Source organism: Coffea arabica, chromosome 5c (genome assembly GCF_036785885.1).
Source record: "Coffea arabica cultivar ET-39 chromosome 5c, Coffea Arabica ET-39 HiFi, whole genome shotgun sequence".
Classification (NCBI taxonomy): Eukaryota; Viridiplantae; Streptophyta; class Magnoliopsida; order Gentianales; family Rubiaceae; genus Coffea; species Coffea arabica.
The window spans coordinates 8906681-8921167 of record NC_092319.1 but is presented as its reverse complement, the minus strand read 5'-3'; the positions used below and the strand labels follow the sequence as shown (position 1 = coordinate 8921167).

At 35.2% G+C, this 14487-nt stretch overlaps 1 pseudogene; it reads left to right on the top strand.

Annotated features, from left to right (window-relative positions):
• Nucleotides 1-13421: 13421 nt before the first annotated feature.
• Nucleotides 13422-14181, top strand: LOC113690113 (cation/calcium exchanger 5-like; annotated as a pseudogene).
• The last annotated feature ends 306 nt before the right edge of the window (nt 14182-14487 follow it).

Below are 14487 nucleotides of genomic sequence, written 5' to 3'. Positions count from 1 at the left end.
ATCATAAACGTAACAATAAGTAAATAAAAAGGAAAGAATTGCAAACCAATTAACTACCCAGCTCCTCTTGAACTTGTAGATTAATTCAACCAAACTACTTCAAGTTGATGAATTAAAATCACTCTTGTGTACAAAGGAAGGTTCACCTCCTCTTTGCCCCGAACTCCACTCGGTCAAGCTAGGACATTTTACTATCTCTCAGGACAATCCTCACAGAGTTACACTCATGAAGTATTTACTCACAAATGAAAAGCTTACAATGAACCCTACACCACTAAGACTACAAATCTTCTTTCAAGAGTATTTTCTCACTAAAATCTCTCTAGATCTTTTGTATCTTCAGTGTGTCAAAGTTATTTTAAGTATCTGACCAACCACTATTTATATAGGACCAAAAAAGTGCCTCATTAATACTTCCAACGGATAGAAAGTAGTTGAAGAGTCAACTAGCCGTTGGAGTGTCGGACGTCCGGTACTCCTGTTTTTTGCGTCCGACAACAGGCAGAGAGTTTAAGAAATTTTCTTCAATTCTATCGAACGTCCGGTGCAAGCTCTTTATGCGTCCAACAGTAAACAAAGAGATTTGAGAAATCATCTTGTTTCTATTGGACGTCCGGTAGAGACATATTCAGCGTCCGATGGTTTCGTCGACTTCGAAGGATCCTATCGGACGTCCGAAACATGCGTCCGAAGTTGTGCAATGATTATCGGACGTCCGGTACTGTCATCACAAGCGTCCGACAGGTTCAGCATACTCTGTCTTTTTCAAATGTGCTTAATCTTTGAACCTGATTTGTTTCATTTCTGAAAAAGCCTTTGAGGAGATGTTAGTAACATCCATTTGTTTTGTAATCATCAAAAGTTAGGAACCAAAGTCAACAATATTATATGTGCATAGATTTTAATATATATGTGTATACAGTAATAATATAATATATAATTATAAATATATTTATTTTTATAAATATACTAACATATACTAAAAATTATAATTAATATATAATATACTTTATACTCATATAATATATTAGTATAATTATATAATGCATTATATAAATATATATAATAATTATTTAATTAAATAAACAAATTCATTCTAAATTTTTTTTGGATAATATTATAAACCAAATCGCGGTCACTTTCTGTAAAGTGTCACTTTCCCATAAAAGACTAGTTCTTTAGGGCTTTCCTCCATTATAAAAATAGAGTACCTATTTTTCCATAAATAAATTTATTTATCGAATAAAATAAAAATAAACTCGTTTTCCAATAAAATACCAGCTCTTTATGATTTTCCTCTATTATAAGAACAGAGTACCCATTTTTTCATAAATAAATTTATTTATCGGATAAAATAAAAATAAACCAATTCTCCAATAAAACACCAGTTCTTTATGATTTTTCTCCATAAATTATCTATTTTCCCATTTTTCCATAAGCTAATTTAGGGGAGGTTTCTGAAATTATCCCTTATAATATATATGTGTATATAATATTAATAAATTATATAATTACAATTATATTTGTTATTATGAATATAAGGTTATATAATGATTAAATTTAATATCTAATATACATTATTATAATATTAAAAAATATTTGTATAAGTAATATTTATATGTATTATATAATTATAATTATATATTTATAATTGGAAGAGGGGGTTTACTCTTGGAAAAATTTGCAGTAGGGGCTTAGTCTTGAAAATTTGCAAAGGAATAAAGTTACCCAAAAGATTAAGGGCCAAAATTCAAAATTCGTTTCTGATTATACAAGAAACCACCTTGGCCCAAAGAAAAATATAGATCATCTTGTTAAAAAAACACAAAGGAGTCCAACTAAAAGCCCGACCAACCAACCAACAAATGTATTGAGTTTAATCCATAGTTATTAAACTCGGCTCGGAGAGGAGACCGGCGAAGGAGGTGGGTCAACGGGTCACTGGTTCAACCGGTGAGTGAGTGGTTGAACCAGTGGGTCACTACATATATTTAAATATTATATTTTATAAATTTTGATATAGGATATATGAGATAAATTGTAATAAATAATGTCATAACAAATATTCATTTAATTTAATTTGCTATAGAATATTTAATTCATATAAGAATCAACAAAATATTTAAATGCAAAAAAATATTTAAAAAACAATATTTGTCTTTAAAATAAATTATGTAATATGTTATTTTTGAAATCTATTTTATAATTTATAGAATATAAGGGTCATAAGTTTTATTAAAAGATTCCAAATACATTTGTTTTGGAGAGTTTAAAAAAATAAAAATGAAATTAACAAAACATTCATATAGCATAAGAATGACCTTTAATGAACAAGTGACAAAGTGGCCTAGTGGTGAGCTACGCACAAACAATACCGAAGGTCTGAAGTTCAAATCCAAGCAAAGGTTTGGACAAACATTTTTTCCTCAAACCCGGTCTGCCCACAAAATCGGTCCGGTTTAGTGGCCGGTTAGCCGGGTTGACCGGTCGAACCGCCGGGCCGGGTCGGTTTAATAACTATGGTTTAATCCTTCCAAAACCCAAGTAAAACTCCAAGAAAAACAAGAACCAAGCCCAATCAGAAACAATAAGCAGGCCCAACGTTTTTTCTTCCCTTTTTTCTTTCTTTCTCTTTCTTTTCTTTTTTTTTTCTTTTTTCCTTCTTTTCTTTCTTTTCTTTTCTCTTCTTCTTCTTCTTCCCTCTCCTTCTCCTTCTCCTTCTCCTTCTCCAGCAAATTGAAGTTTCAGCAACTGGCGGCCATGGCAGATGCCGACGCCGGCGGTTGCCGGTGATATTTCTGGTCATAAAAACTCACCAAAATACACCCCCCTCACTCAATTTTTCATGTAGAATCCTTTTTCGGCCTTATTTTTTACAAAAAAAATGAAAGAAAAGTGGTTAAATTCCCAAATTACAGCCACGATTTTATTTTTAAAAGAACACATAGATTAACACCAAAATTCATAAAATTTATACCAAAATACTCCTTGTAATTTCTACAATACAATTGTAACCTTAAATTAACAAAAAAAAACCCAATTTAATTCAATTTTTCATTTTGGCATTTTTACAAACACATGAAAGGCAAACACAAAAGCTATTTTTCTTTCTTTACTCATGTTTATGACCCCTCCCCAAATTTTAACTACACAACAACAAAAGGAGCCAGCAAAACAAGAGAAAATTAACACAACAAAACACGGATTTCATATGATTAAAAAGCTGGAAAAATATCCCAATGAATGCAGTAATCTCTTGGTTGAAGTTTTTGATGAAATCTCCAGGCATTAACCGTCCATTTGTTTCCTTTGTTTGTCTCCTTTCCTTATTTTCTTATCCTATCTTCTTGTTGGCTTTTGTGTGTGTGTGTGAAATTGAGAGGGGGATAGGGAGGAGGGCACTGAGAAGAGGAGGAAAAATTTGCGAGTCGGTATGTCTTTGTTGTAAGAAAATTTTTGAGAAAGAGGGAGAGAGATGGCCGAGAGAGTGGAATGATTTTTTTAGTGTGGAGTTGTTGTGTTAGTATGTTGTAAGAGTGAGAAGAGAGGGAGAAGCCGAGAGAGTTTTGGAGATTGGGGGAAATTTTGAGTAGTTGAGAAAGGCAAAGAAGAAAAAAGTGGTGTCTGGGCAAGTGTGTGAAATTGAGAGAGGTAGAGACCGAGAGTGAGAATGAATTGGGGGAGTTGCTTTTTTTTTAATACAAATTTGAGTGATGAGCTATTCCTGTATTATCCAAAACTTGGAGAGAAAAAAAAGGAGGAAAAATCCATCCAAAAAATCTGCCCAAAATTTCTAGCTATTCTGTACTATTGCTAGTTTGTTGCATGAAGAAAGAGAAATCACACGTGTACGTGTCCGTGAAACCACCAATTTTTTTTTAAATTTTTTCATTGTTTTGCAAAAACCTACAAACAATTAAAATAATTATTCAAGCAATTTAAGTGAAAATAGCACACTTGGAATTAAGAAAATTTTGGTGTCTACATCTACATTAACAATCTCCTCTCTACATCTTAATCAGTAAGTCTTTCTTTCGATTTCTTTATGTCCGATCATTTTGATATCGCTACTTTTTCACCAAGATGTAGACAGATTCCTAAGATTGTTAGGGTAAAAATTGTTTCTTCTTCTTCCCATTCTTCATCTTCATCCTCTCTTTCTTTCTGTCAAAATTTTGATTCTAATCATCTCCTGAAACTATTCGAGCCTATAGAAGTCATGAGTTCTCCTGCTTCTTCTAGAACTCCATCTACTAACCTTAGGACAGATCCTGCAGAATATGCTAACTCTATTAAGCAACACCCATTATACAACATGCTCCTTTAAAAAATTTTGGTACTGAGTAGGAAGAGGATCAGATCGGTGCCAACGACTGATGTTACCACCAAGAGGTCTAGCCCGACTTACCTAACCCTGACTCCATTAACTTTGGCCACATCCCTAATTTCTCCTCTGCTTTTTCTCAAGGGGATGGAGACAAACTAGTTGTCACCTACTCCATCCTAGAGTCCTTTGGAGCCTAGATGTGACGCCCCATTTCTCCCTAAGGCGAACCAAAGGGCATCCGCGGGATGCCTGCCCAGCTCTCGCCAGGACTCAAGATAAATCGATTCAAGCTTAACGATACATAACAATTAATACAAGTCAATTAAAGAAAAGTCGCTTCCATAACCGAATATCCAAATCTTACACTTCAAGTTCGAAGTACATCAATTTCCAAATCTTACATCAGGTTCTCAAAAGATGCATCAAGTCTCAAAATACAACCATTAAAAGTCGACTAACTATTTACAACCAAGATTTTCAATAAAAAACATAACCAAGTCGGCTTTTCATAATCTTCCAATCCACCTGTTATGAAAAACAAATCTATGGGGTGAGCAATTGCTCGTAAGGCCAGGAAACACACATGCAAGTACGTTGTCCAAGTAACAACCCCATTTAACAAGTAAAACAGTAATATTCAAGTAAACAACAATTCGGACGAGAAAATGTAAACAGAAACAATTCAAGGATATAAGAGCTCTCAGGAGTTATTTTCCACTTGCACGATCAAGAACCTCCACGAGTTGACACTTCATCAATCAGGTAGGTTATAATTCGTAGAACTTCACTTGCTCCTCGTTCCCCCATCACCATTACATACCCCTGTACTGGGCCGCCTGTCTTTTATATGAGGCGATACTGCTCGAGTATACTAAGCAATATCTCTCATTAGATCAAACTTACACACATTTCTCATGGCTCACCGAGCTTCTCGACCGTGCCCATACCGGATCGAGTCGCAAGGTCGGCCGATGAGATTTGTGTGTCTCCCATTAGTATCACTAGGAGTCGAGGAGATTCACTCCAATCGGCTTATGCAGCCATAGCATAATTAATCATTGAAACATTTCACTTAATTCACTTAACAAGTCAATTCAAGCGATTCACTTCAAGTAATTCAAGTACACTTCACTTAAATGAGAACGAGTACGGTAAAGTACACACTCGACTCAGGATTTTCAAAATATTCAATCACTAATAACGATTAAACACGTAACAAGTTCACATACACTTGACACTCACCTAGGCAAAAGGAGAGTGTGTTTGCACAGATCAAGTACTTAAACGTCCCTTGTGAGATCCTCTTGAAGGTCCCCTTGAACGCCTGAGCAAACAATAGTTAACTATCACTCATAAATCCTTTCTTATCAAGAGAGAGATTGTACACTTGTACAATCTAAGAAAATAACACGAAATAGAGTCTTACTTGCTCAAAATTCAAGGTTTGAAGGTGGTGTTTAATAACACAAGGAAAAACTGATTTCCTTCGTGAAAACAGGTCCAAAATGATCAATTAGTATTGAAGGATAGGAAGAGTCTCCAAAAACTCAATTCCCGTCAAGTTTGAAAATTTCAGATTTGAGGTGCATTCTTTGAAAAATCATATCTCACTCTTCGTAGGTCCAAAATTGGAAAATTAGTACCGTTGGAAACTACTTCCAAAGTACTAAAAGTTCCTAGAAGACACTTTTCCATGATTCTAAATGGAAGGCACTCAAATTTTGGCTTCAAGTTGCTGATTTGGATTCCCAAGACAGATTCGGGGTTGGTTTTTGACAAACTTTGGAAATTTGACAAAATTCACAGAATATGAACTAGCCTCTCAAATTTGAAATTCAATTAGAGTTACAATCAAAGTTTAAAACACAAGAAACAGAACACGAATCGGAGTTTTGAGCGCCAAGATATAGTAGCTCAAAGTTGGCTCAAAATGAAGACCATTGGGCAATTTTTCAGATTTGAAACACAAACTTTGGGACTTCAGTTGGGCATCGAGATAGACTTGGAATAGCACCAAATTTTGTATGATTACACTACCATATAAGGGATACTCCTCTGTCAAATTTCATACAAAAATTTGTACGGGAAGTCAGTTAGCAAGACCACTAAAGTTCTAGGAATATACAAGGCAATTCTGCCTTATGCTTTCGTTTTCCTTTTCTTTTTCGAACCTTTGGCCAAAGAAATCATCTCAAACATGATTTATTTATGAAGAAAAGGTCTAAGAAACATCCAACACACATTTGGTAGGTGATTGACACCAAAAGTTTCAAAATAACAAGTCCCAATTCGAGCTAGGCTATTGGCTAGCCAAAATTAGGGTTTTCAATCACTGATGCAGTTCTGTAATTTGGCCATAACTCAGTCAATTCAACGTGGAATTGGGCATGGTTGGTGGTATTTCCAACTACATTCATAAGGCTACAATTTATCAGAAGAAATAGTTTTGAAATTCAGTCCATAGCTAGCTCAAATTCAAGCAACAAATCCCAGCACCTCATTGACTCTCTAACACAGGAGTGAAACAGGATAGGTAACTTTGAAGAGCTAGTACAGTTCACTCAAGTTGAATCAGGGAAATGCATTTTATACAGTTAGAAAACTGGAAGTGTCTAGTTTCAAATTCCGCAAACGGCACTCAATTTCGACGTCGGAGCAAAGAGTTATGGCCGTTTAAAGTTCGCTGCCAGGTAACCCCTGTTACCCGTTTCCAGCTTTGAAGAATTTTCGAAAATGCAACTTTTGGCCAACCAAATCAAGTGACTTTTGGTGGAAACTTTCCACAAAACCTATACAACATATCTACATCAAGATCAAGGCAATTTAACCACCAAAAAAATCGAACCAAGGCCTCTGCACAAACAGGGCAGAATCCGGCCCTTCTTCCCTTTGGTTTCCTTTGAGTTTCTTTCTACTTTTTCAACATATAACCACTAGTTTAACACTTAACCAAAATAAATAACATCCATAATCATCATATCAGTCCAACATGTCCATTGTGGGATTTCATAGAGCCCACTCACATGATTTTCCACCAACCAAAGTTACCCACATGAAGCTACAAGCTTTTAAGTGTAATTTAACTCACTAAAACTAAGATTCAAAGGTTGGATGATTCACTACCTCTTGGTGTTGTTAGAGCAGAATTTTCGGTCACTCTGAGCTCCAAGAAACCGTGGAAATGGTGCTCCTTTCCTAGTCCAAGATAGTGTCCAAGTTGTTTGCAAGTTGTGGTATGAATTTGGAGTGAATTTGATGGAAGAAATGAAGTGATATAGTGAAAGGTTTTGGTCTTCTTCCTCCTTTGGAGTTTCGGCCAGCATGAGTGAGGTGAGAGGGAGTGAAAATCTGATAATGAAGCTTCTCATGGAAGCTTGGTGGTTGGTGGCCTTTGTGCACAAAAGTCAACTCTCTAATAGTGCGCGTACCCGCGCGTTTCATGCCCGTTTCCTCTTGGGTTTGTTTCACTTGTGAACTAAACCTCTAATGCACTTCCTTTAACACTATTATTATCCACTCTTATTAGTTTAACAATAATTTCTAAAATCCTCCAATTAGTCGTGTGCGCGAAAACGCGAACTTCCGACTTGTACGCGATAAAGCGAAATTTCTAAGAAATTCTTATAACGATAGTATAAGTAACTAATACTTGAGTACTTAATCATACAAATAACCATTTTAGGGTAAACCAATAAATAAGTGAATAAATCGATAAAATAAATAAATAAAAATAAAATAAATCACGAGTCCTCACACTAGATAGTTAGCCCTGATGAAAGAGCCAATTGATCTCCTCCTGACTATGTCTCCATCTATAGGGAACAACTCATTTTAGGTCTAAGACTTCCCATTTTTCTTGCCCTTTTGATATCTTGGCCTATTGAGGGATTAGGATCACCCAACTTCACCCCAACTCCATTAGAACCATTATAGGCTTCCTTATCTACTATCACTTTGTGTAATTTCTTATTTTCTTTCCTTGTTCTGAGTGTGCCGTACGCTTAAGATTTCTCATACCAGGTGGTTCTACTTTGCTAGGTGTTTTGTAGCAAAGATAGCAAAGGCACTTAGAATATTTTCTATAGAGTTCTCTTTTCTATTAAAAGATGGAAGAATGAATTTTTCTTTGTAAAAATCAACTTCTTTCCTCCCAATTTTTGGAAGGAAGAGGAAGTCGAAGTCGATCCCTATCCTGTCGACCTAGACATGGATGCCTTTGACTTGCTTCTAAATTCTAAAGTCAAATATACACCAAGGAGTTCTCTAATAGTCAAATTGTAGTTGTTGGACTGGTTAATCTTCTATCCAATAATCAGGATAGGGATTTATCCCAAGAGAAATATGAGAATTGTAAAATTTCCTTTCTCTTCCTTTCTTTTTTTTTTACTTAGTGTTTTGACACCTATTTTTTCTCTTTACAGTGAGATGATTCTCCCAACTACTGTCATCCGAAACTTATCCCCAGTCCTCTGCAAACCAGTAATAGGGCGACAAGTTAGTTTCCTCTTGTACAACCACTCACGATAGATAAGCAGAATAAGAGGCAGAGGAAGGGCAGAAAGGCCATCCCCACTTTCTTCGTCTAAGAAGGCTACCTCCACCATAACCTAGTAGGTCACTACAAGGAGTTCTGATGTCGAATTATGGGTTTAGCTCAGCTAAACAGTAGGTATACCATGCACTACTACCATTAATGTGACACGTCAAGTACATAGTGCCACTAAAACCCCCAACATCTCACTATCTATGATCCCCATCATTTTTGTCCATAATGAGGTCTTTTTATCAACGATGGGGCTCAATATTCGCACATTGCCCACGAGTTGACCCACGACTTAGTGTTGCCTAGGGATAAAAGGTTCATGGAGCTAGCTTCCAACTCTGAGTTGTTAGACATTTTTTATTTTGCCCAAGCTCAAGTAAGAAGTCAAAGTCTTTGATCCTCTCTTTTGTTTTCTTGAAACAAGTTTCCCTTTAAGAAGATTTCTCGTTTTTCTTTATTAATTTGATTACCATGTTTCTCTTCTAAGGAAAATGCATCAGGTACAGAGGTGGCTCGCCACTTTGAAAAGTTGATGCCTGATCTAGAGAAGGCTACCAAGAGAAATTAGACTTTTGAGTTTTGAGAAGCAACTCAGCACTGCACAAAAGGAGCTTGATTCTCTTCGAGCTCAGTTCTAGAAGGCACAAGATGAGTTCAAGATCTCCCATACCCAGGTTACCTCACTTCAAACTAGCTTACAAGAGGCTCAAAAAAGTTATGCTAAACTAGATTGTAAACACAATGTTAAGATGGCTAAGTCTTTCCAAAAAGGGGAGAGAAGGGCTGTCAGAGAATTCATTTGCTCTCCCAAATTTGAGGAAGACCAAGCCACTCTCAGTAGACTAACCTTCTAATATAGCTACTCTAAGGCACTAATTGAAGTTGAGGAAATGAACCATCCTGATTTTGACTTATCAAAGTTTCCGAACTACGATATCAAGGCTAACAAAAAGCTTGACACATTAGTTGATGGCTACACCAAAGGCTACAAATTAGAAGAGGTTCTTGCCAACCCTAAATTTGAGCTGGTCAAGTAGCCTGAGCAAGACTCAGAGAAGGAAGCAGACCAGGATAACGCTGTCCATGAGAAAGTGGTCACCGGCAAGGCTAATGACAAACAACCCATAGTTTAGTGCCTTATTTCTTTGTACTTAATACTTGTTGTACAAAAGAAAATTTTCCATTGTTGCCTTCTTTTAATGAACTCTTTCATATTGTTGCCTTGCTGTATATATTTTTTTCTATAATATATTTGGATATATCTTGCCCCCTTATTATACTTAGAAAATTTTTCAAAGTAAACTAAGTTAAAAGAATATGGTCACTTGCATACTAGATAGTTAAAAATTTATCTAATTTAAATGACAAGTGTTCGCAATCAATAAGAATTCAAACCAGAAAAGATATCTTTATTTCAAACAAATGGAAATTACAAAATCAAATCCAATTCCTTATCACTGGACAAAGAGTTTCAAATTTAGTTGCGTGCCAGGTGCATAGAATTTCTCCCCCACTGAGCTGAGCTAGTTTATAATATCTAGATCGTCCAACCTTTGTAACCGTGTACAAACCTTCCAATTAGAATCTAATTTATTTGTTGCATGTACACGGCTAACTGAATTCTTCCTCAAGACAAGATCTCCTACTTTATATCTCCTTTGTCGAAGTTTAGTGTTATAGAGCTACTTCACTACAAGAAATTTAGTCTTTTGTGACAACATTCTCAGTGACAACAGAAAAAGTTGTCATAGTTGAGCAAATTTAGTGACGACTTTTGATGTTATCATAGTTGACTAATGTAGACTCATTATCAGTGACAACACGGGACTAATCGTCACAATATGGGTGGCGCGCAACTGGCCTATGTGGTGGGAAATCACCATTGTGACGACTTGAAAAATGTTGTCACTAAAATAGGTCCTCTAGTGACTACTTACAATGTTATTACAATGAGGTTACCGGTTCAAAGTTAGTGACAATATTAGTTGTCACTGTGTAAAGTAATTGTTCCTAACTCACTTTCATTAATTCTACTATGCCACATTAATTTTTTCAATATTGCCTTGTATGTTGTAAATAAATTTAATTAATTCTATTATGACACCCTATCTTTTACATTTTAGCCCCGTATGTGGTAAATTAATTTCATTAACTTTACCATGGCACCTTACTTTTGCAATTTAGCCTCATGTGTAATAAACCAATTTCATTAATTCTATTATGGCACCCTATAATTTAGCCTATGTTTTTCATTAGTAAAATGGAGAAGGTATTGTAATAAAAATGTATACATATTTTATAATTGTTCCAAACCTAGTTAGTAACTTGTTATGAAGGTAAAACAATATCATGGACTCCCTATCTAGTTCTCTTGGCAACACATGAAAAATTAGTGATCGGGAAATTACTTGTGTGATGACCTAGGAAAATATTGTCACTAAAATGGTCCATATAGTAACAGCTTCCAACATCGTCACTGTCGCTCAACCGGTTTAGTGGTAGTGACAACAATCAGTTGTCACTATCTGAAGTACTAGTTCCTAGATCATTTTCATTAATTCTACTATGCCACCCTAATTTTTGGAATTTAGCCCCAAATGTAATAAAAATTTCATTAATTCTAATATGACACCATAACTTTTGTAATTTAGCCCCATATGCAGTACACTAATTTCTTTAATTCTACTATTACACCCTAACTTTTGCAATTTTGCCCCATATGTAGTATAACAATTTCTTTAACTCTACCATTACACCATAACTTTTGCAATTAAGCCCTATACCTAATTCGCCAATCTGATTAAATCAACTATGACACTCTAACTTTTGCAATTTAGCCCTATATGTAATACACAAATTTCATTATTTGTACTATGGCACCCTATGGTGTTGCGATTTAGCTTTATTTTTTTATTAGCAAAATATATAAGGTATCTTAATAAACTATATATGTATACATATTTTATAATTTTCCCAAACATAGGTAATAATTTGTTATAAATGTAAAAAAATTCATACATTCCCCATTTATCCAAATGACAACATGGTGGAAAATTAATAATTTGTATAATCTAAAAATAGAGGTAGTCAATAATAGAATTTAACAATAAAACTTAATATGAAATTAAGTCTAATCCTAAAATTTGCATGATCAAAAGGTTGTTATTAATTATGGAAGCCACATTTATCATTTATGAATTGGTACATATACCCAATAAATAGATTTAGCATTTCGTACATGTATTTGCAAACTATTTTGATTGTTTAATCAACTAATTCAATCGTCAGGTCTTGTTAGACTGCAAGTCATACATAATTGATAACACCACAAAATGAGTACCAAAAAGATTTTAATTAAAAGAATGTTTATTTTTTTTTGAATCATAAACATATTTCTAACAACATTTTTATTTTTTGAACTAATTTATTGTATAATAAATTAGAAAAAGTCCTATATTAGTTAAAATTGGTAAAAAAAAAAATCTACCCAAACACACTAAATTGTCATATTCTATTATTTTAACACAACCTGAGAGTAAAAAAAAATAAAACTCAAAACAATTGAAAAACTTAATTACATAAAGATGAGAAAAATAAAAAAGAGAGAGATAGGTGAAAGGACAAAGAAAGTGTGCACTTCTTGCATCTAAATAAGGAAAAGGCGTGCTTTTATATGTATAGAACTAAGAGCGGCAAACTAAAAAGTTCAAGTGGCATGGCGGGCTGAAGGGATTTTAGGAAAACAACACCGTTTGATTCTAGGTCCTAATAACTTAGCCAAAATTTAAGACATCTTCTTCCTCTCTTTTTGTCCTCCTCACATCACTGAGAATGCCCTTCTTATGTATCAAGCTTGCACTACAAATCCATCCATGAACCAATTAGTGCGAACACTTTGAATTTGGGCAACTTTATCGAGCTTGCACTATCAACATCCCTAATTCACTTGTTGCACTGCCTTGGTGGCAAGAAATCGAAAATTAGGGCTTCAAAATTTGGGTGAAAGCTGGAGTTTAGAACTTGAAGCTTGGGGAAAACGAGAAGTTAGGGATTGAAGGCATAGTTTGAGGTAATTTCAATATTTTGTGTCTGATTTTGCAGTGCATGGTACATATTTTCATGGGTATGGCTAGTTGCACCTTCTCTGTTTCTTGTCAAATTTAGCTTTTAGGTTCAATCTTGTTAGTCTCTGATTTAAGCATCAACAAGTTTGAATCCCTTTTGTTCTGTTCTTATAGATTTATTGGATTTTTATGGGGAAATTGTCCTTTTAAGTGAAAAGTTTTGTTTTTCTTTTCAAAAATCATTAGCTGGTTTTACACGACTTCATCCCGGTTAGAGCAGCACATACATAGTTTCAACATGGACATGGAAATAGTTTCCAATTATGTTCTGTAAAAATTATGTCCATGTGTTGTAGATGTAGAGCAATTACTAAGTTGTGTATAACTTGTCGTTTTCTTCTACTTCAGATCCATATGAGAGTATGAAATATTTAGTTTATAGACATTAATGTGGGTTATGGTGTGATATTTTCTTCGTTCTTCACAGATGTCGCGGGTATGGGAGCTTCCAGTCTCAGTGCTTCTCAAACTCACCATTCCTCAAACTTCAACTTCTGAGTGGAGCAGATTCTATCAATCTGCAAATATTGCACTTTGTCCTCTTGCTCTTCTATATTCTTGCAGATCATTTATTCCGTTAGATCATCCTGTTCTTTTTTTTTCGAATGTTCATTTTGCTCTTTGGTCTATAGTGCTTAGCTAAAGCTGCTCTCTAGCTATTCTTCATTTCATATTCGAAAAGGAACCCCCCAAAACTAAGCAAATACCTGTAGTACTTGTAGCATTTGTGATGAGTGTATTCTGGATCTCAACTGTTGCTGGCGAGTTCCTGAATTGCCTTGTAGCTCTTGGAGCACTTCTACAACTACCCCTAGCAATCCTTGGGTTGACAGTGCTTGCATGGGGAAATTTTGTTGGTGATCTAGTTGCTGATGTAGCACTTGCAAAAGCTGGCCAGCCAGCGATAACTATGGCGGGTGCTTTGCTTGTCCGATGTTTAACATGCGGTTTGCGCTTGGTACAGCTTTGGTGATGCAAGCAGCGAATGTCTATCCAGACGCATATGCCCTCTATTTCCATGTTAGGTTTATTTTCTTGCTTGTAAGCTTGATGGGATCCATTTTGGTGGTAACTTGGCACCGATTCCGTGTTCCAAGATTTTGGGGGTTCTACCTTGTTGGGCTTTACGTTATTTTCACGATACTGAGCCTGATCATTGCAATGTTCTGGGTATGATTCTGATGATGGTGAAGTATCTAAGCTGCTGCCCATACCATCTGCAAAATAGGTTAGATGTGTCAAAAAGAACTCACTTACAGGACATGTTCTCATGAAGAAAAAGGATGATCAAGCAAGAATTGAGAGACTTACATTTGATCATTTTTGAAGAATTATGCCTAACCAAAGATGAGTGCAAAGAATTACAGAATTGTGGGTTCCTTTTCCTGTGAAGAGAAACAGCTTTTGATTTTATGTTTCCTTACTAATAACTTCTGGTAGTCACCTTCCATTCTTGTAAGAATCACAGGAAAAGCTTTGATTGTATCGAAATA